The following is a 24,889-nucleotide window of genomic DNA, read 5'->3' on the forward strand; positions in this document are numbered from 1 at the left end:
ATGTGTGTTCTATACTTTAATTCCTGCATCGAAGGTTCTCAACGATTTTACAAAACAATTTTTTTTCTCGGATACAAGAGATTTTTTTTTTATCATTACTACTAATGTCAGTTGTAATTTATATATTTACAGAAAATACAGATGCCAAATTAGTAAGTGAAAAAGAAACTTTATATTTTCTTTTTAGAATTTTCTATATACGTAAAATTATTCTTTCTACACTGAAAAAGGGATTCAACATTTGTATTTGTCCGTATTTGATCCACTAATTTTTATGATAATAAATTTATCCTTTCAAAGTTCAGAAATGAAACATGAAAATTAGTGGATCAAATACAGAAAAGTATAAATTGAGAGCATGGCTACACCGAGAGCCAACCAGGAGTATTAAATTTGATGTTCAGGCGTATTAAACGAGTTGATTATATTCGCGTCTGCGCAGAACGTTTGTGTACATCTGCAACCATGGTTGTGATAGGGACAGGTTAGAAGCTAGCAAACTTTTCTAACCTGTCACTATCGCAACCATGATCGCAGATTTACAGAAACATTCTGCGCAGACGCGAATAAAATCTACTCGTTTAATACGCCTGAGCATCAAATTTAATGCTCCTGGTTGGCTCTCGGTGTAGCCAGGCTCATAGTTTTCTTCGAATTAAATCTACTTTGTTTTCAGTGTTTATTTCTCTAAATTAAATAATTTTATTCTATAGAAAATGTTCTTTTTGAAAATTTTAAAATATTTCTTTCTAAAATTGTGTCATATTAAAAAAATGATTTCTGTCCACTAATTTTTCTTTTTTTTGTTTCATTTATTAGAAGAATTATTTAATAATTATTATTCTCTTCTTTTTGAAAGTAATCGAGAAAAAATTGTACTAATTTCTAAATAGCGACAAAAAAAATTGGTATCCACTTGCACTTTGGTAAAAAAAAAAATATATATATATATATAATTTTTGAAAATGTGCGCCTTTTTCACTGAGAGAACGAGAAACAAGGTGAGAGTAGATTTTACTTAAATTGGCTGATGACGATTTTTCTCTTCTATATATATAAAAAACGAAAGCAAATACGTGAAGAGACAAATATGGTATACATCAGATTCACTTTGATGGTAATAGTTATGTGCCCAGCAATCTTGTATACCGGTTTTTCATCTTGATCGTCGCACATAAATAACTATTTTTTTTGCTTTTCACTAATGTTTTCAACTGGATTTATTTTTGCTCTTTAAACAAAAAGAAAATACAATATGATTATTATAAAAATAAAATTTTAATTACCAATAGTACAAAATTAATGCTCTTATAACTATTATCATTATATTATTTACTTATTTCCCGTGAAAGTAAATTTTCTTCTTTGTAAAATAATTTCTATCTCGTTAATTTGTTTCACGTTCTCTGCACTGAAAAAAAAAAATTTATTTGATTCAAATAATCGGTTACTTGACTATTATGAAATGAATATTTGTATTAAATAATTATTTTCTGAATCACTTAAATGGTATGTGTTTCAAATTCAGAAATTATTGATTCAAATACAATTTATAAAATTTATTAAATTAATTATAATTTAATTACATAATATTTTTAATTAACAATTTAATTATGTAATATTAAATTAATAATTTATTTTTTTTTATAATTATTTATTTAATTTAAAAATCATTTGGTTCAAGTAAATATTTATCTGATAATGGTCAAGTAACCGAATATTTGAATCAAATAAATTTGTTTTTTCAGAGTATTCTCTAAATCTAAATTAGTTAAAAATAACTAATTTTTAGTAAAATAACTTTTTGCTTCAGAAATTAGTAAAAAAATAACTAAGTACTAGTAAAAAAAAAGTAAATAAGTGAAAAATAGTTAAATTTGACTAATTAAAAATAGTTACCAGAAATTTTAGTTTTGACATAACCTAAAAGTGAATTTAACTAATAATTAGTTATTTTCAACTGAAAGATTAGTAGAATATTAAAAGATTAGCAGAAATATTACTATTTCAACTTTTTACTATTAAATTAGTTATTTTTAACTATATATAATTCAAAAGAGAGTATATATATAGAATATTATACAAAAACCGTGTTGCCAATTAAAATTTTATCATGACATTTTGCTCATTTGAACTGGAAATACAAAAAGAAAAGAAAACTAAAAAAAAAAAAAAACTCGTGCGATCAAAATAAATGTAAGAATTTCTATATTTATTTGGATAGAGAAATTTTTTTTCCAAAATACCAAATTCATTTTAAAACTGGCAGAGGATGAAACGACGTTTATCTAAAATTGACACCAAGAGAAATGATATATATTTATCTCACAGCCTAATTTTTATTTGATTTAAATAAAAAAATTTTATTTACGCCAAATAAATATAGGCTAGTAGGCTGCAAAAAAAATATTGAAATTTGAATTTTTTCTGCGGTAGTTTTCTACCCCAGATGTGCTTTCTAGGGTTAATAAAATTTTAACGTCATTTTTTAAATGACGTTTCAGTCTGCCTGATTTGTAATGAATTTAGTCAAAAAATTTTTTTTGTTTCGTTAAGTTTTGTCAAGAAAAAAAAAAACAAGTTTTACTCATTACATAAAAGAAAAAGCTTTACTATTCTGTTATAAATTATATATTTACAGTCAATTTATTTAAATAAAATTTATTTACTATAAATGTAAATATAATATAAATTTTTGAAAATCATCTCGACTTGCTTGCTTATTGTATAAACTATAAATATATATATATATAAATTATATTATGATAACATCGAGAGAAATTAGCTTTAGGGTTTTTTTTGGAGAGAGTAATGCAATCTGTAAAAAAAAGAGCAGATTATATCAAAATTAACATCCAAGGACGAAGATCCGTCAAATTTCCCTCTTGAAATTCCATTTCCATTTTATATAGAGAATATTAGAGCAAAAGAGTGAATATTGACGTCCTCGTGTGCTAATTTTGTTATATTCAATTCGAAATACTAGTAAAGGAAATGATATATTTGTTTAATTATTCTATAATTACTCTTTATATATAAATTCTGCACTAAAAAAAAGATTGACAAAAAAAAAATTTAATAAAAATGGAAATAATTTTTTGCGTCACTGGATGTCGCTTTTGCCTTTTGATTTTTTTTCGTAGCTTTAAGAAAGACATGAATGAGAGTGAAGAGAGTGAATGAGAGAATGTAAACGAAAGCCTATATATATATATTTAGATATATAAGAAAAAATATTTATTGTAAAAGAAAGAAAAAAAATTCAACGTCGCAGGATTTTTCGTACTTATATATATATATATACTCGTTCTGTTATATATAACAAAAAATTCGGGCCAGACGATTCTAAAATTACAATTTCTAGTTTCAAATGGTATAATATGACCAGTATTACATATTATTTTTAATAAAAAAAAATATATATATTTATTTTTGAGATGAATTAGTTTTAAAACAAAAAAAAAAAATACTCAAAATAAAAATTGGAGTGTGAAATTAATATTAATATTCAATATAAATAATTCGAAAAGACGACAATCGTTTTGGCGCGGATTTTTATTTTCACCTCTCTATTTATCCCAAGAGAAAAATTTAAAAATCTGCTCACTATCCAAAAAATGTAGGCGACATCGTATTTTTACTAACGGAATATTCTCTATATAAAAAAAAAATTTTTTTGAATTTACCCTTTTCAAAAAAAAATTTTAATTTTCAAAAAAATTTATTTCACACGAATTTTGAATAATTGGGAGAAATTTTTTTTTTATATGAGAGAGAATATTCAAGTTGGAAAATAAAAAAGTCACGTTCACGTTCTTATAGATAGCGAATAAGAGGGGAATAATAAAAAAAGTGATTAGACACTCTCCAATGTTTTCTGATTGTACAAGAGCAGCTGGGCTGCAAAGACACCCCATAAATGAAAATGCAATTTTTTTTTTTCGGCAAATCTTACAATTTGAAAAAATTTCCTTTTTTTAATGTAAAATAATTTTTTTTCAATTTAACATTTTTTTTTTTTTCAATGTAAAATATATTTTTTTCTTAACGCAGTGATGACATTATTGGCGAAATGACAAAAAGAAAACAATAATATAAGCCGCGTGTAAACTCTGTGATACCGTAAGCTATAAGGTAGAATATTAATTCTGCAATGGTTATAATCAAAGAGAAATTATAATAAAAAAAAAAAATTTTTTTTTTGCAAAATGACGAGCGAAAGTTATGATAAAATTGTAATAGAAAAATAATAATAAATTTTTGGGATAATTTATGAAAAAAATTAAATAAAATTAAAATAGTCACTATTGAAGATGATTGCAATGATTTCGAGATAAATTGAAATTTATCTCAATTTTATTTTTTTATCACAACATTCGTTCGACATTCGGCATGAACAACGAAGCGGTTCTCTGATGTAAGATTAGTGAGACAATGATGTACAGTAGAACAATATTATAACGTATATTGTCAGCAAGGATTTGCATTTTTACAAAAAAAGAAAAAAAAAAGAAAATGGGTGAAAAGAATGTAAATACTTTCAAAAAATAATTTATTCTACGCTTCAATTTATAATTCACATTTTTCTCGATGATGGATATTTTTAAATTAATTTTTCATTAAATAAAAATTAATTAAATATTTAAATTTTCGTATTTGAATTTTCATATTAAAATTTTCATAGTGGATACTGTCAGCAGTCAGCGCTGTACTAGTTAAATCTTTAACCAGTCGGTAATGTAGAAAGTTGTAAAAAAATTTCATTTCCAAATTTGACAAAAATAAGTGTGGCATCGAAGATTAAACCTATTAAAATTTTCATATTAAATTTTTATAATAAAATTTTCATATTTAATTTCTTATATTTAAATTTTAATACACAAATTGAAATATTTGAATTATTTTAATATTTAAATTGCAATGTCAAAAATTTATTTTCAATTTAAATAAATATTTAAAAACAGTAATTTTACTAGTTTATAAAATTTTCAATACAGTTATTTATAAACACTTTTTTTTATGAAAATTCCAATAATTTATTTTCAAATAACAAATTATTGAAATAATTCTTGTAAAAATAAATTTGTAGTCATTTTTAAAAAAAAAATTTTTTTATTGAAGCGAAGAATAATTTTTTTTCTTTTGAATAATATAGGAGAGAGAAAACATCGGAAAAAAATGGCGCGTGGACGTGTCGTGGAAAAAATGAAAATTATATTTCCAAGTTGCCGCTTTTAAAGACTGTATTAAACGAAAAAAAAGAAAAAATTATTCTAGCCAGTTGGATGTTAAAAAAAAAAAAAACATGGTGCTGAACGAGATTTTTTCGGGACCAGATTTGTATAACCGTTTTAAAGGTATATTTATAACAATCGTTGACGACAATGTATAAAAGAAAAAATAAAAAAAAAATATCTTTAATTATGTACAATATCGATCCCGATAATCTCGTCGAATAATTTGTACTGATTTGATTAAGCGGTGTTACTAGAGTTAGTGAGAGATTTAAAAAGATACTATCTATATTTATTATAATAACGTCACTCGAGGACTGCGCACAATAAAAAGGAGACTAAATATTCTTTATTTATTTCAAAAAAAAAAAAAAAATTATTTTTACACACAAATTCTAATGTTTTTAATTACTATTATTTTTATTTACTCTAATATATTTTATGTTTGTATTTTTTTATTTTTCATTTTTATTTGTAAATTTTTTTTATTTCATTGCCCTTCTTATTACTGTTATAAAAATTGAAAAATAATTTTTTTCAAATTAAATTGTACAGTTAAAGAAGTAAAATAATTTAATAAAATTAAATATAATTTAATTTTAATATTGGAAAATAACTTTTTGTAAAAAAAAAAATTATTAGTCTCCTGAATAATGTGTAGGTCCCCGTTTTAGTGGGTGATTCGCTTTAATTTATTTGATATTTTTTTTTTCTATTTTACGATTTGTGATTACCTCTCTCGGGACATTTTGAGCTGATTTTTAGAGCATGGCTGAAGAGAAACGAAAAGGCATTTTTTTTTTTTGCACACGATATGAAAATTCAAAATTCACTTTTTTGAAATTTATTTCTCCTTGAATTAAAAAAGAAAAAAAGAAAAGCAAACAGTAGAGAAAAAAAAATGGCCAATGAGTTTTCTCCTCATCCATGGCAATTGAATGTCACTGCCAAAATCCCAGGAATAATGTTGTAAAAAAAAAGTGGAATTTGAAACGAATCAAAAAAATAAATATCTAAAAGTATAGTTTCAAATTTCGCTTTATCTCCACTTTTGAACTTTAATTTTTAGTTATTTATTTTGTTTTCTTTTTTTTTTTCGACAATTATATAGAAGTATTTTTGTTACAAAAACTTTGTTCATCTCACTTTTTTCGATTTTTGTTTGAAATAAAAAATTTCTTACATAAGAAAATCGAAAAAAAAAATCATATTTGCCAAAAAAAATTCTAAATTTTGTTGGATATTTTCAATATTGTTTTAAGATAAAATTTTCAAAATTTAAATCATTTTTACTAAAAGAAAAAAAAACTGTATATTTTTTTTATAATTTTCATTAAAAAATATTAAAAAAAGTAAAATTTCAATTCTTGGTAAAAATAAGAATTCTAGTTATTGTACCAAAAAAAAAAAGAAAAAGATTTTTTACTGTAATTTATATAATTTAAAAAGAAATTTAATTTATAAAAGCTGAAAATTTATTTGGTAATTAAAATTATACTTTTAAATTGAAAGTAATTTTTTTTCAATATAAAAAATGTTAAGATTTTTTTTTCAATTTTTTTTTTGCATTTTTTATTAAATTCTATAAATACAAAAAAAAAATGTATTATTTTTGTGGAAAATGTTATGCAAAAATCGAAAGAGTGAGAAGTGTGAGGTGCACATTCCATTTGTATAGAGTAAATCTGTTATAGCGTTTGATAAAAATAATGCACATGAGATGTACACGAGAATAATATAAAAAAAAAGAAACAAAAAAAAAAAAAACAATAATATATCTAGTGTTTTGAAAGCTTGCCTCGGTTCATCACTATTATGTATCATATGATGATTTTTATGTCAGGTTCAATAAATAAGTTATGATCTTTACGTAACATTTGTCTTTTTTATTATTCAACAATATATAAATATAAGCCAACTTCCTGATGATAATCCTTTCCTTATTGTTATATTAGATCTTTAAAAATTTTTATCTTACTATAAATTCAGTTATCTCGCATTTTTATTTATCTTTTTTTAATCAAATATAAATTTTTAAAAAATTATTCTACTTTCGTTATAATTTATTTGTTAAATATTATACAAAAAATTGTCAATTTTTTCAAAATTTTAACAATTTAAAATCTGTATAGTAAAATTTTTTATTTTATTATTTTATTTATTTATTTTAAATTTTAGTACCTTTTTAAATTATTTATTTCAGAAATAAATAGGCGCAAGGTCTTTAAAATTTTTAACAATTTAAAATCTGTTAGTAAAATAAGTACCAACATAATTAAATTAATTTTTCAAAAACAAAATTTTAGCATTTTTTTAAAATTATTTATTTTAGAAATAAATAATTTTTAAAGTATATAATATATATATGAAATCTAAAGTTCATGCAATTAGTTATCTTTTTTTAAAAAAAAATTTTTATAATAACTGTAATAATTTTTTTTTTAATTTAAAGTAGTTATTAAAAATAAATTAACTATTATTATTTTAAATTGTAAGTATTTTAAATATTTATTTATTTCAAATCTTACACTGGTTAATATATTAATAAACATTTACAAATTAATTAAGTTTGAAATCATATAAAACTAATAAATAAATTAGAACTTTTGAATATATTTAAAAATTATTTTAGTATTTTTTTTTATTATTATTATTATTATTATTATTTTTTAAACCCCGTTTATATTCAAATTAATAAATAAATTATTATTTTGATTATTAGTTTTGAAATTATTAGAGATATAATTTTTTATTGTTAATATTGTTATTGCCAAAAAAAGTAGTGCCACCTTTGTGAATTTGAACATATATGTCCAAATTAGAAAAAAAATACTAAACATAATTCGATTTGAATGTCAATGGATATACTAAGGTTTTCGGGGTCGTTGAATTCGAATTTGAGGTCAGATTTAAAAAATTCAAAATGACGGACCCAATATGGCGTCCAAAAAAATTTAAAAATTGACTAGATTTGCATAAAAATGGTTCATTTAGGGTTTTCGAGATCGCTGAATCCAATTTTGGGGTCAGATTTAAAAAATTAAAAACGGCGGACCCAATTTTAAATTAGTTCGATTCGTTCAAAATTTCGTTTTCGGGGGTTTTTGGGGTCACTGAATCCATAATTGACCTCTAATTTTGATTCAGCAATCTAAAAAACCTCTAAGTACCGAATTTTGAACGAATCGAGTCAATTAAAAATTTTTTCCGCCATATTGGGTCAGCCATTTTAAATTTTTAAAATTTAACATCAAATTTGGATTCAGCGACCCCTAAAACCCCCCGAGTATCAAATTTTGAACGAATCGAATCAACTTTAAATTTTTCCTCCATATTGGGTCCGCCATTTTGAATTTTTTAAATCTGACCTTAAATTTAGATTCAGCGACCACAAAAACTTTTAATACGATGATATGATATATTTTTGGGAAACTTTTTTTTGTGTACCGTTTGGGTTCCAGAAACGATTTTTTTTACTAGACTGCGAAGAGGTTAAAGACGTTACGGTTTGTTTCTGAACCCGTGTAAGATTTAAATAAATAATAATTAAACACTTATTTTTAATAAACATTCAATATTAAATAAATACATAAATATTTAAAGCTTATTAATAAAACCAATAATTATAATTAATTCTTCATTTAAATTTAATTAAATCATATAATAATAGATGTTTTTTGTTGCTAAAAAAAAAGTGAATTAGAGTGTTTCATTTTTAACTCTTCATATAATCGAGAAAAAATTTTTTTACAATTAATTAATTTTTTTTAATTATTAATTTTATACTATTTTTTTCTCTTTTTAATTATATTATATTAGTATATTTAATTCTATTTTTATTACTACTATTTCACATTGCTTTGAATTACTGGAATAATACAATAATTACATATACAAAAGAATCAGAACAATTTCTAAGTAATTTCTACAAATGATTATATATCTATATATGTATATAAAAAGAATGTAATTAGTATTGAAATGCGAGTGGTAGAGAAAAGTTCAAATCAAACCCCAGGCATATACCTTCTGGAAATTTCTCTAGTTTAACGTCAATGTTCTTGAAAGTAGTTCAATTAATATAATACAATTACTTTTTCTATTACACTCATTTGTCTAGTTTGTTTAACTATTTCAATTCAATTTTACAATTCTCATCTATATATACCTAAATAAAGAATGACGTCAAATTAGATTATTTTTTTTCTGAGCAATTTAAACGCAATCAGTCTGATAAACAATGTATTTAAACTAATTTTTTAAATCACTTGCGAAAAAAATTACATTAGAATAATAAATATAGTTTCAAAATCAATATTCAAAAATTATTATTCAAATTATATTCAAAAAAAATTTTCCTGTATCTATAAATTAACTTAAATCAGATTAAAACGAAAAAAAAAATTGATATTTTTATTCTTTTGAGATATTTACCTATCTACAATTTATAATTTATTATATTTTATATTATTTATAATACTTTTTCTAGATCTTTAATTTTTATCTTAATTTTACATTTTGTTGATAAACTATAATTTTTATATTGAAATATTTTTTTTTTCTCTTATAGAGGTTCAACCCATTAACATAATTTTAAACTAAAAAGTAGTTTTTAACAGAACTAAAAATATATTTAAAATTTATTACATCCAAATTCGACAGATCAAATTGTACAATTTTGGAAAAAAATTATTTTGAGTTTAAATTTGTTGTTAAATAATAATTAATAAACATTTTGTATTTTTTCTTAAAAGTTAGTGAACAATTGTAATTTTTATCCAATTCTTACAAACAATAGCTCATTTTTCTCTTTGAGAGATTTTCTACAATTCAGTTTGTTGAATTTTATTAAAAAATATTTTGTTCAAAAGTTAATAAACAAAAAAAAATTTTATTTTTTATATTCTTTCAACAAACCATTATTTAACAAAAACACAAAATCAAAATTTTAGAGAATCTTTCAAAGAGAAAAATGAGACATTGTTTTTAAAAAATTGGATAAAAATTAGAATTCTTTACTAACTTTTAAGAAAAAATACCAAATGTTTATTAATTATTAATTTAACACCAAATTTTAACTCAAAATAATTTTTTTCTAATATTGTACAAATTGAATCTGTCGAATTTGAGTGTAATAAATGTTAAATATATTTTTAGTTCTGTTAAAAACTACTTTTTAGTTTGAGGTTATGTTAATGGGTTGAAGCTCCTTAAATAAAAAAAATCTACTTTGATATACATATATATTCTTTGGGAATTGGAAAAAAGGAGGCATTCTTCTTTTTTTTATTTTTTTACAATAACTGAAATAATTTTAACCCTTATGATGTGATGATGTGTTTTTTAAAATTTTTATTAGTTTTACAGGAATTAATTTATTTTAAGTTAGTTAAAAAAAATTGTGAAAAATAAAAACGAAAAATTGCGTATTTTTACTTAAAAATTCATGAGTTATTTAAATTTTAATATTCTGACTTAAACAACAGCAGGACTTGCGAAAAAAGGTATTTATTTTGCAAAATAAAATGTGACTTTTTACGTTAAAATTAAAAATTTATAATTATTAATGTTTCATTCTAATTTAATTTAATTTAATTAATTTGAGCGAGAAAAAATTCTCGGGTCTACTAGACCCATGGTGCCAATTAAGGGTTAAATAAATAAAGTAAATAATTTTGAGTGACTTTCTTTAATAATTAGGAATTAGTCTTGTAAGTCAATTAAAATTATCAATATCTTTAAAGGTTTTGTTAATTTTACTAATCACTAATAATCGCAATGAGAATAAAAAAAAAAAAAATGATACAAGATTTTTTTTTAAACCAGACTTTTTTCGTAATGATTCACTTTAATGCAAATATTGATTGATTCATCACAGCTTCATGTCGCATTGCAAAATAATCGCAAAAATAAAAGAAAAAAAAAAAGAATCAGATGTAATGAATTGTCATTAATATTCAACAAATATTATTGTGCAAATTAATTCAGTAATTTTAATGTTCCAATTTTTATTTTATTTTTACTATTTTTTATTTTTAATACTTTAAATAATTTTTATTAATAATATCTATTTTTCTAAATTCCAATATATATACAAAAAATCAAATGTAAAAACCGTGAAAATTAATCAATGACATAAAATGTTAATTAATTAATATATATTTCAAAAATAATAACCTTACAAATTGTTTGAAATATTTTAGTTTACAAATTATTTTAATCATATATTATTAAAGTATAATGAATAAAAAAATAGTTTCTATTTATAAATATTGTTTTTGAATTGACAATGACGTGATGATCAGAAGGTATATATTTTTGTCCTGTTTTGTATATAATATGAAAAAAAAAAATATTAAGTCAATAACTTATGTCGTCATTATAAATAAAAATAGATTAAAGAATTTCTAATAATTAGTTATTTTTATAAAAAAAGGAGTAAAAATTTTTCAAAAATAAATCTCTCTGACTCGCGAGAGAATTTAAAAAAAAAAATTCTAATATTCCTCAATCTTTTATTTTTATTTAAGTATTTCTTAACTGTTTTTAAAAATATGCCTTTGGAATTTTGTTTTTTTTTTATTCGTAAAAAAAATTATTTAAAAGATTTTCTCAAATATTTGAATTTTTTTATATTTATAGAATTTAGTTTTCAATTAACGCGATTAATAAATGATGATTCATATTTTTAATTATATAGTGCATCTATTTTTGCCATTTCTATTCAATGCTAACAAAGTGAAAAATAAATGAAACAGAATTAATTAACGGTGCAATTTTTCTTTAAAAATTTTAAATAGAATTTACAATTACTTACGCCTATGGCTTACTGTGAATGGAATTTTCCACTTGTTCCGAGAGAGTATGCGCTCCTCGACAGTAATATGACATCGGTTATAATAGTAGGAGAAAATTGCATTGGAATTAAAAAAATCTTTAAGGGTTGATTTTATTTTTTTGCAATTAATATTATTTATTCTATTATTTTAAAAATCATTATTATTTTTTCTATAAAAATAAAAAATTTTATGTATTAAAAAATATTGGAAAAAAATTTTTGTAACATTTTTTTTGTAAAATAAAACAGTTTGTAATATTTGTGATTTTATTTACAAAAAAATGGTTTAAAAAAAAAAAAAAATTTTAAAGATATAAAGATAAATAAAAATAGATTTAAATGACTTGACGTGTTTTTTTTTTTTCACTTTTATGAGGCTTCCACTATTTTAATCTGTGGAAAAACTACAATATATCGCATGGAGTATAATTGGATTTTCCATATTGTATATATATATAAACATGCACGTATAAAAAAAGTTACAAATTAAAATTTTTTAAATTGTAAAATGCACAAATATTTTTATATTAAACAAATATATTCTATAAATTAAAGGAACATTTTCTGAATCCGATGTAACTTATTTTCAAATTAAAAAAAATATATATTTCTTGAATTAAGCAAATTTTTCTTGAATCAAATTAACTTTTTTTTAAAATCAATAAATATTTTTGAAATTAAGGATTGTTCATACCTGCGGGAATGCAGATATCGAGAAAAAAAAATTTCAATTTATATTTAAAAACTTAAAATAATATTAATAATAATATCCGCTGAAAGAACACATATATACTAATTTTTAAGAAAAAATTTTTAAACCTACAAAAATTATTTATTTAAACATTTTGCATATGATTAAAATTTTTTTTTTTTATATTGATTTAAAATTATTTTTTTTGCAAATAATCCGATTTAAATGAATGATGGCTTATTTTCTTCAGAAAACAATTGTTAACATCTTTACAGCTGGAATTTTTAAACAAATGTTTTTTTTTTAAATATGCTTTTTTGTTTAAAAAATAATTTTCACTTTTTTTTAAACAAATAACCCAATTCAAAAGAAACGGTGCAGTTGTTTAAAAATCCAAGTAATAAAGATATTAACAATTATTTTCTGAAGAAAATAAGTTATCATTAATTTAAATCGGATTATTTATTTAAAAAAAAAAATAAAAAAGCGATATGAAAAAACTTTTGATTGTATTCAAAATGTATAAATAAATAATTTTTTGGAATTTTTAATTTTTTTTCTAAAAATTAATATTTGTTCTACCAGCTGATATTATTAATATAGGTAAAAAAAATTAATTTTTTAATTTTTATTAAAATAGGTAAAAAAATGATTTTTTTTACATAATCTTCTAAATATAGTGCAAAATGCATCCTATACTCTATACTTTCATGTATACGTTTCATTGCACTCGGAATTCTATGTCCTTATCTATACCTCCCACATGATGTCAATTCTAACACTTTTGTATACAGCCTTGTATTGTATTGAATTTCAGAATGAGCAGTAACGACACTATTATTACACTGTACCCTAAATTATATTGTAGTATAATTTCAAAATAATTTTTTATTATTTTAAAATTTTCTTTTTTCATTCAACTGCATTTCAATATTTAATTTCAAATTCAAAATGTATTCAATTGAGAAAATTAAATTTCAAGTAATTTAAATACGATAAAAAAAATTAATAAAAATTGTTAGAAAAATAAAACTTATATAATATAGGTATTAATTAATCCATAAACGCTCCAAAAAATGCGTATAAATTTTTGTCCTGGAATTTAAGGTAAGAATTACATTAAGTTAAAAAAAAAACATACCAAAAAATTAGCAATTTTTTTTTTTTTATAAACATATACTTTTTACAAAAAAAAATATTTTGTGACAATTCAAATGTATGCTGCTTGGTAAGTAATATATATATAATTATTGTACTTTAGAACTTAAAAATTCAATGATTCAAATACAGTTTAATTCAATTAAAAATTATTTAATTCAAGTAAATATTTATTTGATAACAGTCAAGTAACCGATTATTTGAATCAAATAAATTTTTTTTTCACTGTATTAAATTGGGCTTAATTAAATTTTTGTTCCAAAAAAAAAGTGAAAAAGTAAATTTAATATGTAAATTGGATTTTTGAAAGATTATTTTCAAGTAGTTTTTAATGCCAAATAATTTTTAAACAAATGTTTAACCCCACTTTTTCAAAATTAACTCTTATTTTTTATTTTTATTTACTTTTCCCCACTTGGAATTTTTTTTTTTTGTTATTTTCATTGGATAGCTGAGATTTTCTCCAATAAACTATGTAATTATAAAGATAGCAACTTTAAAAAAAAAATAAGGGAAGAAGGTGTTAAAAATAAGGAAAGGGTTAATTTTGAAAAAAGTGGGGTTAAACATTTTGTACAAAATTTTTTCGGTATTAAAAACTACTTGAAAAATTCTTCAAAAACCCAATTTACAAATTAAAATCCATAATAAGGTTTATCATAGCTATACTTCCTGTAATTTTTTTTTTTTAATGAGCTAATATTTTAGGAATTTTTCACTCTCATATAGAACAAAAATTTACCAAAGTATTAAGCCAATCCAATAACTTTAAATTTTAGGTGGCTTTTTTCTTAGAAAATACCTCATATATATATATAAATATATATATATATATATATATATATATATATATATATATATAGAAAATAATAATGTTGATTTAAATCATAAAATTTTTACTAGTATAGATTTTAGAGAGAGTTTACTATAAATATGACGCTTTATAATGAAATATGGATCTTAGAAAAAATTGTAGGTTATGTTTGTGACTTTTGGAGTAAAAATACATAAAGATGATCAATTCTATAAATACAAATCACTGATGTTTAACCCCTTGACTGTCAATCGCCCATATATGTCCAAAAAAAGTCGTGCCACCTTTGTGATTTTTCCACATTTGAAAAAAAATACTAAACATAATTAGAATTGAGTGTCAATGTATACACTAAGGTTTTCAGGATCGCTGAATCCAAATTTGAGGTCAGAATTAAAAAATTCAAAATGGTGGATCTAATATGTCGTCCAAAAAAAATTTAAAAATTGACTTGATTTTTACAAAAATGGTTCCTTTAGAATTTTTGAGGTCGCTAAATCCAAATTTGAGGTCAGATTTAAAAAATTCAAAATGGCGGACCCAATATGTCGGAAAAATTTAATATTTATTCGATTCGTTCAAAATTCGGTACTCGGGGGTTTTTGGGTTTGCTGATTCCAAATTTGATGTCAGATTTAAAAAAATTCAAAATGGCGGACCCAAAATAGCGGAAAAAATTTTAAATTGACTCAATTTGTTCAAAATTCGGTACTCGGGAGTTTTTGGGGTCGCTGAATCCAAATTTGAGGTCAGATTTGAATTTAGCGACCCAAAAAACCCCCAAGTACCGAATTTTGAACGAATCGAATCAATTTAAAATTTTTTCCTCTATATTAAATGGCCATATTGGGTCCGCCATTTAAAATTTTTAAAATCTGACCTCAAATTCGGATTCAGCGACCCCAAAAACCTTTAATATGATGATATAAAATTTTTTTGGAAACTTTTTTTTTTAACTGTTTTGGGCCCACAAACGATTTTTCTACTCGACTGCGAAGGGATTAAGTCTGTATTAGATCAAAAATATTCAATAAAAATTGATTTTGATGTTACATAATTAAAAATACATTTTAAATTAGGGTAAAACAATCACTAAACATAACCTAAAATTTTTGGCACCTTAGGTCCCTTTCTCACCGTAAAAGCGTCACAAATATAGAAAGTATTAGAATCCATAAAAGCTCTTAGTGACTATGAACTATATGTTATTGTCAAATTATAGGAAACGAAAAAAAAAAGTTTCTCATTATGTTTCAAAACTGTTATGGAAACTTTAAGATGAGAGAACTTTAAGAAAATGTTTCGTAATGGTTTGAAAAAAATATATGTATATATAGTACGTCTATGAAACTTTTAAAAGAAAAACCTTGAAGAAAATTATTCTCGAATATTCTCATAGTGAGATGCGCGCGCAAGATTTGAGAAAAGCACATCTTTCTGCGGTCCAGAAGGGGTGATTCTGCGTTGCAAGAGAGTAATTCAGGTCAATGCACTTTCTGACAGGTGCGCGTTTGTATTTGTGAAACAGGGTTGCTGATCAATAACAGAGGATTACTATTTCTAGTTTGATTATATTTATTTTTAGCCTATAGGAAAACATATTGCAGCACGCTATCTCGAAATGTAAGGAATTCAATGGTGCATACTTCAAGGATATACATACAATATATGTATATATATATATGGTAAGTACATGTATATGAAACAATTTTATATTATGCAAACGAGTCGAGATTATAAGAAATTATAAAAGTATGCAACTAATTTCGTTTATTGTTTTTCTATACAGTCATTCCTCTACATTCACGTTAATTATCTTATAAACTTTAATTAAATAAATTTTAATATTGAAGCAATATACACTGAAAGAAAAAATATTTTGTGTTTGCAACAAAATCGTTTGGTTAGGAAATTTTGGTTGTTGTAACTAAATTTTGGTTGGCTGAAACAAAGTCGTAGAGTTATCTCAACAAAACATTTGGTTAGGCCAACAAAATTATTTGGTTCAACATTTTTAAATTTCAACCAAAATTTGGTTACGACAACAAAATAATTTGGTTACCACAACAAAATAGTTTGGTCGAAAAAACCAAATGATCGTTTGTTGTCCTAACCAAAATTTGATTACGACAGGCAAATGATTTAATTCGCTCTCAGCTCGTTCCTTAAGAGAACAATTAATTTAAATTTCTCACAATGATGGATAGTCCAGTGGTCAGAGCTGCTGAGTCGCAGCTTAAAAACAGAGGTTCGATTCCAGGTGGAGATGAAATTTTTCAAAGCCCACAAAAATTTCAATTGAACAAATATAAATTAAACGTTAAATTGATAATAAATAAATAATAAATAAATAATAAAATAAATAATAAAATAAATAAAAAAAGATAAAATGAAAAAGAAATAAGGTAGAATCAAATTTTTAATTTTACGAAAAAAAAACTGTTGGTTTGATCAACCAAACATTTTTGTTTACCTAAGAAAAAAATTTGTTTGAGCTAACTAAACATTTTTGTTATGCCAATAAAAAACACTCAACCAAATTTTTTTGTTTTTTGGTTGCTCTGACTAAACATTTTTCTCAGTGTATCATAATCATAAAATTAATTAATAGTAGTCAAAGACGTTTACAGAATAAAAATAATGAAGACTGTTTTTCAAAATTTAAAATGGCGTATGTACAATATTTAAAAAAATAACTTAAATTACTGAAAAATTATTAATAATTCATTTTTATTAAAAAAAAGAGTTTATTTAACCCTTAACTGGCACCATGGGTCTAGTAGACCCGAGCATTTTTTTGAGCTCAAATTAATTGAATGTGTAGCTTTTGAATATTTTTTATATTTTAATAATATATTAGTTTGACATATTCTTAGTCATTTTGAAAGTTTTTTGATACAACTAATTCGATACAAGAGAACAAAATAAGCTTCAAACATTAATAATTATAAATTTTTAATTTTAACCTAAAAACTCACATTTTATTCTGCAAAATAAATATCTTTTTTACAAGTCTTGCTGTTGTGGTAACTTTTTCCTTAAGGGTATGTGGACAAAGGACGATTTTTCGTGGTTTGAAACTTTCTCTGAAATAAAAAATGATTTCTTATTAAAATTTTGGAGAAATGATTTTGTTTGGTACAAGGAATCTCGCTGTTCTACTAATTTACCATAACTTAACGCAAAAATAAAGAAAATAAAGCAATAAATAGTAAAATAATGTATTATATTATAGTTCATTCAGCGGCCACTCGCTCGAATTGGCGTTGTTTCCTGGAGCACTGACACACTCAAGCAACGTCTGTGTATGCGCCGCCATCTTTGTTTTCATTTTCGTTTAAAAATGTCACTTTTTAAACTTCATTTTTTAAAAATTTAATGCAAAATTATGTATTTTTCGGAGAACAGCGATATTCCTTGTACCCTAATCTATCGTCCCTCAAAATTTTAGATAAAAATCTTTTCTCATTTTAGAGTGAAATGTATACTACCAAAACACATTTTTCCATACTAGGTCACGTGGGAGGTTCCCACATACCCTTAAGGAATAATACATCATAACCTTAAATTTTTAAGTCAGAATATTAAAATTTAAATAACTCATGAATTTTTAAATAAAAATACGCAATTTTTCATTTTTATTTTTCACAATTTTTTGAAATAACTTAAAATAAATTAATCCTTGTAAAACTAATTACATTTTAAAAAACACATCATATGCTACCTCAGATTAAATTTTTGTGCAAAAATATTCAATATACCGGTTGTATAATACACGTTTAAATACGTCGGGTCCAGCAGACCCGTTGTGCCATTTACGTTCCAACACGGAATTGTGCCAGTTAAGGGTTAAAAAAAAAATTTATTTTTAAAAACCGCTTTAAGGAGGTTCCATCCCTTCACTGAACTAGTCAAAGCAATAACCATTTTTGTCTGATTTGACTTCCTCGGTATTTTGAAACGTCTGGCAACACTGCAACTCACGTTATGTACGTTGTCAACAACTGTAGTTTTGTTTTTCCATGATTTATTTTATTTATAAGCTTTAATTTCTAAAAATATTACGTGTTTGTCATATTTTTCAAGTTAATAATAAAAATTTTATTAACTAATAAAATTTCAGTTTTTAATTTGAACATTTTATTCTTTTCCCAGAAATCAAAATTTGAAATAACGCGCGCATAACCTCAAAACTTTGACAAGCGCACGCGCACGATGGAAACCGTGAAGACGCGAAATGCCGTGTTGCCAGATGTTTCAAGTTATCTTTTCTGTATCACAAAAAGTGGAAAAAAAATTTATAAATGAACTATTTTGAACTCTCACAGGAACCTATTGTCCTTTTTTAAATACAATACCGGTTCATTGCATATCTGTCTTTAACTATACAAACTTTGATCAACATCTGTTTGTTTAATATTTCATAGTATGAAAATATATGTGACAAAGTAATGAATTCCCATAAGAATCAATGTTAAACAGTGAAAAAATAAATCGATCAGAACTTTTTTCTCCGGAACCTACAGGTCTCAAAAATTTATAACTACAGAATTTTAGAAGCTTTATTTAGTAGTGTATCAAGTTTTACCAAAAACTGCTTGTTTATTCGATAATAGGTGGTACCTCCTTAAAGGTATTTGTTATTGAATATTTGTTTGCATATTTTTCCTTTTATTTTTATGTTAAAATTAATCGAGACAAAACTGGAACATACATTTTATATATATTTAGAGCAAGGCCATCAATTGCCAGCATTGATTACATTTTATTCCAATTTTGATGAAATTTGATTCTGAAATCGTGTTAAAATACGAGACCCATATATGTAAATTATTTAGCTGCGCATTTAATGCGGTCAAATTCATGTAAGAATAATAAAATATCATCATGTTGTTTAAATGAGTCATATATATATATATATATATAGAGAGAGAGATTTTCACAAATCATTGAATATTTTTGATCCAAATATATGCAGACAACTTTAATTCTGATTATAATCGAAAATTTTGCAATTAATTTTATTCAAAATACATCATGTGAGTCTTTTTTTTTACTTTAAATGTGATTATTTTTTTTAAGTTAACCATATAATTTTTAAACATACAATATAAAATGAAATGAAATCATTTACCGCATAATAAATACAAATTTTATTCTTTTTCCCCTCTTTTTCTCAAATAAATTGAAAAAAATTTATACAATTTGTAATCAAACATCTTGCTAAATGCGTATACATATTGTGTTATCGTATGTAATGAATAAATAATTACCTTGTATTCGATTATGTCATTAATTCTAAATGACGAAAATAATCACTTTATTACCCGCGTGGAAGGAGATGCAAGAAGAGTAATAAAATTTTTATTTCAAAGCTTAACTATAACATAAAATGTGAATTGTAAATTGAAACATAAAAAGAATTGTAAATCTGCGGCGTTAAAAATATTGTTTCAAAAATAGTTCATATATTGACCGAGATATATGAAAACAGTGTCTTTTTTTATATATGCGAGACATTTACCTTTTCACTGTTTCGAGAATACACCTTAAATATACTGTAAACGACTGAATCATACATTTTCCAAGAAGAAATTTTTTGCAGACAAAAATAGAAATCATGTGCATAATATATTAGCAAAAAGGCTGAAATTGACTCGTCAGCAAAAAAAAAAATTCTTATTTTATAATTTTTATAATAAAATTATAAGGAAACGATTATAAATCAAATAATATATATATAAATTAAATTTGCAAATTAACTAAACGAATTAACTATATATAATTCATTATTTCTCCATTTTATTTATTAGTTAATTTATTTTATTAATTAACTAAGGAGAGAAATAATTTTCTAATATTTTTTTTTAACTAATTACCAATTATCATTTTTCTAATATTTAACATTACACATTAATGACAAGTACGATTTATTAAAAGACTTTGTGAAAATTGATATCTTATATTATTTTTCCTATTAACCACAAATCACGCGATCTTCCTTGTTTTCAAAAAATGTATCACGTTTTATGAATTATTATTTTTATCACTATTATTGTTATTATTATTTTTTTTTATTATTATTTATCTTGGTATTTTTTATCTCATGCAGCTTTAAAACAAAAATATTATTATTTCAAACATTGTCGAATAAACTTTTATACTCTGCTAAATATAGACATATCGCATCGGTGTAACAATATTTGAAAATGCATATCATTAATAATTTTTTTTTTTAGCAAAAATAACACGTTTGTTATATTCTATACATGCTAAATATGCTTCGCACGTGGTTCTGACGTAATACATTAATATTTTCTGAATGTCTTTTAATAATTAACAATATTAATATTAATTTTTATTTTAGAAAAAAATAAAATTAGTTTTATTTTTTTTTAATCAAAAAGTAAATAAAAATTTGTCAATCAAATATGCAGTAATAATTATAAATTTTTACTTTTTTAGTAATATTTTTCATATTTTTTCCGTTTATTAATTTCCTTTGATTAAAAAACAAAACTGTTTTTTGAGTGCACTGTTTATTTATTAATTTTTTTTTTTTTTGCAAAAAATACAGACATAAACTTTTATTGACAATATTGTTCCTTATTATTTTTTATTGTAAAAATAATATCAAATTTTTAGTTTAATTATTTTGTAAATAATAAATAATTACATAAATAATAAATAATTAGATTCGTATATATATATATATATATATATGTAATAATCAAATAAATAATTTTTAAAAATTATATATAAATTAATTTTTATTCATTAATGTCCATAATTAGGCAGGTGGAAATATCTTTTCAGTTAATGCTAGAAAGAGGACCGTAGACTGTGTAATGATTTTTCATATTAAATTTTTTAAAATTAAATTAGTTTAAACAAATTATTATAAACAAATAGAAAATAGTTAATAATTACAAAAAATTGGATGGCACCATTCGGTTCTACGGGAAAAATTATTCCAAATTTTTTCACCCACTTTGTCAATACAATAAAATTATAAACAATAAGTTGTTTAAAACAATAGAATTAAAAAAAATTGAAATGTAATAAAAATTCCTTCAGAAATTGTTACCGTAAAATCGACTGGAGGCATCTATTTTTTGTAATTTTCGATTTTTTTCCATTTGTTTATAAACAATATATTTAAATAAATTAGTGAATATAATTAGTTATAATTTTTTTTTATAACAAACTAGCTGTCGCACCCGTCTTCGACGGTTATAATATTTAGATTTAATAAATTTTGAAATTTATAATTACATCCAACTATACGTGTTCTCCTGTATTAAAATATCTTTTTATAAATTTTTAATTATTATTTATTCAATTCAATTAAATTTTTTCACTGCTTTTAATAAAATTAAAATAATTTAAAATTGTATGTAATTTTATAGTATTGAAAATAAAAATTATTTTAATCAATACAATTTAAATTAAAATTTTAAAAAACTTTAAAAATTATTTGAAGAATAAATTTTTAATAGAAAAATTTCTTTTAAATAAAATGAAAATAATTTAATTTTATTATATTTATTATATTATATTTAAGTTTATTTAGTTTATTTAGTTTTATTATATTTAAAAATAATTTGTATCTATAATAATAATAATAATAATAATAATTTAAATATAATAATTGTTAATTTCAAAGAGTAAAAAAGTAATTTGTTACGATGTAAAAGAGTTTGTTAAATTGGGATATTTAAACATTATTAATCTGCTCTTCGGAGTTTCTCTCGCAACAACCCAAATGATAATAATATCATTTAGTTTATAATTTTATGGGACGGTATTCCTCTCCAATCGGTATATCTCATCAGGAACAAGGGATTTAAACAAAGGGTAGCAAAATGAATAAGTCTTCTTATTCCGATTAATAGTTAATTTGGTAACAATATGTTTATTTACTCGACTTTTAATCTTTCACACAACCAACTACAATGCATTTAAAAATGTTAACTCAAGTCAAGGCTCGACTTTATTTTATGAAGTTTCATGAATGATAATTTTTGTTCAGTTGTTCATTGAAACGATACAATTTTACTTACGTAACCGCCTTAATTCCTACCGCACTGAAGGAGTAGAGAAAAGTCATCTGGTCTTTTTCCTTCCTATCAGAACGGGCTTTTAGTAGATGATTGTTTATTGGAGAACTATATTTGTCCTCTCTGTTATCTGTGTTGTGTCTGTGTATCGAACAACACGACGTGATACAATTCCCTTCGATTATAATGCATTATTATAATTCTACGCATGGAAATTATTCACTTTCGGGTTGTGTTCTTTAAATCACGACTGGTTACTTAATTCGTCAACAACTATATCGAAGTCAACTCCCACGACACCTTGGTACCTTTATGTGAAATATTCGAATATAGTTACGCGTTAACGAAAACACCTCGATCATAAAAGACACGGGAATTCCTGGTAAAATAATTACAATTTGAATTTGAATTAAGTAAAAGGAATTTCTTAAATCGGTATCAGAGATAATTAAGGTAATCATCTCTTATATTTAACGTCTGCCCAAATCTAGTTGCCCGTGGCGAACCCTTTTGAATCGGCCGAATCTCACAGACGGTCGACTTCGCGATGAACCGATTAGCACGAAGAACTACCGCGAAGAAGCAAAATGTCATCGGTTCACACAAGTTTTAATACAAACAATTGAGGTCGGGGTGTGGTAAAATTGGAAGAGGTGGAATCGAAAAATGAAGAAATGAATTATAATTTCTTAATCATTTCTGATGAATCCCAGAATTTCTTTAATGCTATTGAACTCTGTTACAGTGCAACAGAGCTTAGCTCATCATTTTAGTTACCAGGTTGGATTGGCAACTTGACTTTTATAAGTAATATTTTTACAGAAACGTTGACGTTTCTTATTTCCTTCAACAAACTCATATTTGGTCATTGACGCAATAAGAGTCTTGAAGCTTCTATTATCAAGCTAATTTATGAGCATTCTTTTAATTCTCTTTTAATTCATCATTTTTGAAATGATTCTATTGTAATGAATGATTCGAATCAATAGGGAATAATAGGAAAGGGATAATACTCTATGAATGTAGTAAAACCAACGCGAACACAATGCAACTGCATTTGTCGAACCGTATGCTAGATTCTTACCGTTATAATTTAATATTCATAAAAATTTAATACTATTTCTGGAATAAAATTGCAATGATTTTATCAGGAATTAATTAATAATAATTTGGACTAATTAATAATGCTGAACCTGTATTTTTGAAAGAACTTGCAAAATGCTTTTTTTTTAAAATAAAAGACCATTCAACAAAAAGGAAATGTTGACGCAATAACTTTTCTCATCCTTATTTCGAAATCACAAATTGGCAATAGTCGAAAAACTTGTTTCAACACTTTCTGAAAACAGCACTTTTTATAACATGAATGGGGTTGATAATTACGTGATATATATACATATATATATATATATATATTTACAAAAATGAGTACAAATACGTGTACGCAAGTATTCACGCAAAAATTAATGGGGATCCGAATTTCCAAAGTATGGGCTTAAAAGTGAAAAACATTACGGTACCCAAATGGTTCGTAACAAACCACCCATAGACTTACATGTTTCCGTCCCTGGGAACTCCCAAGCATTGGAAAATCGGATATCCATATGAATTTTGTTTATTATATTTTTAGTCGTAATTAAAATTTTATAGACGGTAGGAATTCGAAGAATCCTATTAGTAACAGTGATTAATTAAACCTTGAATTGATAATATAAATTTTGAACATTAATAATCTAAATACAATTTGACAGCTAATTGTTGTTTAATAATGAAATCCTTAGATTCTTTTGAAGGTTCTTGAGTTCCTTCAATTGATCCATAGTAAAAATAATTCTCATTAAGTTGTCGAATTTGAGGGGTAATATTGTCCTGTTGTCTGGCAATACAAGTATAATTGGTTGTACAATAGATTGACCTAAACATACGAAAATGAGTTAATTACATTATTACAGTGATTCTGATCACGAAACTTTTACACCACAAGGAGATTACTGTTTGTAATCAATATATTATTACAGTATATAATATATAATACAATACAATATATTATTGCATCAATATAGTGTTGCATGTCAATCCAATAATTGCTCGATA

General features: G+C 23.4%; 1 protein-coding gene across 8 annotated transcripts in view; it reads right to left on the minus strand.

Moving 5' to 3' along the window:
• LOC127286110 (esterase FE4-like) overlaps nt 1–24,889 on the minus strand; it is a 113,474-nt gene that overhangs the window by 37,717 nt on the left and 50,868 nt on the right. For 3 of the 8 annotated variants that reach the window (XR_007843695.1, XR_007843694.1, XR_007843693.1), the window contains exon 1: nt 9,261–9,457. The exons of 1 other annotated variant lie outside the window; for it this stretch is intronic. The gene's annotated coding sequence lies outside the window, so the exon portion shown is untranslated. Of the gene's footprint in view, nt 1–9,260; nt 9,461–24,889 lie in introns of those variants that run through there. 4 more of the 8 variants (XM_051312418.1, XM_051312417.1, XR_007843696.1 and 1 more) reach the window with 3 other exon arrangements.

Source organism: Leptopilina boulardi, unplaced genomic scaffold, assembly GCF_019393585.1.
Source record: "Leptopilina boulardi isolate dan_hultmark-lab unplaced genomic scaffold, ZJU_Lbou_2.1 LbouV2_348, whole genome shotgun sequence".
NCBI classification, from domain to species: Eukaryota; Metazoa; Arthropoda; class Insecta; order Hymenoptera; family Figitidae; genus Leptopilina; species Leptopilina boulardi.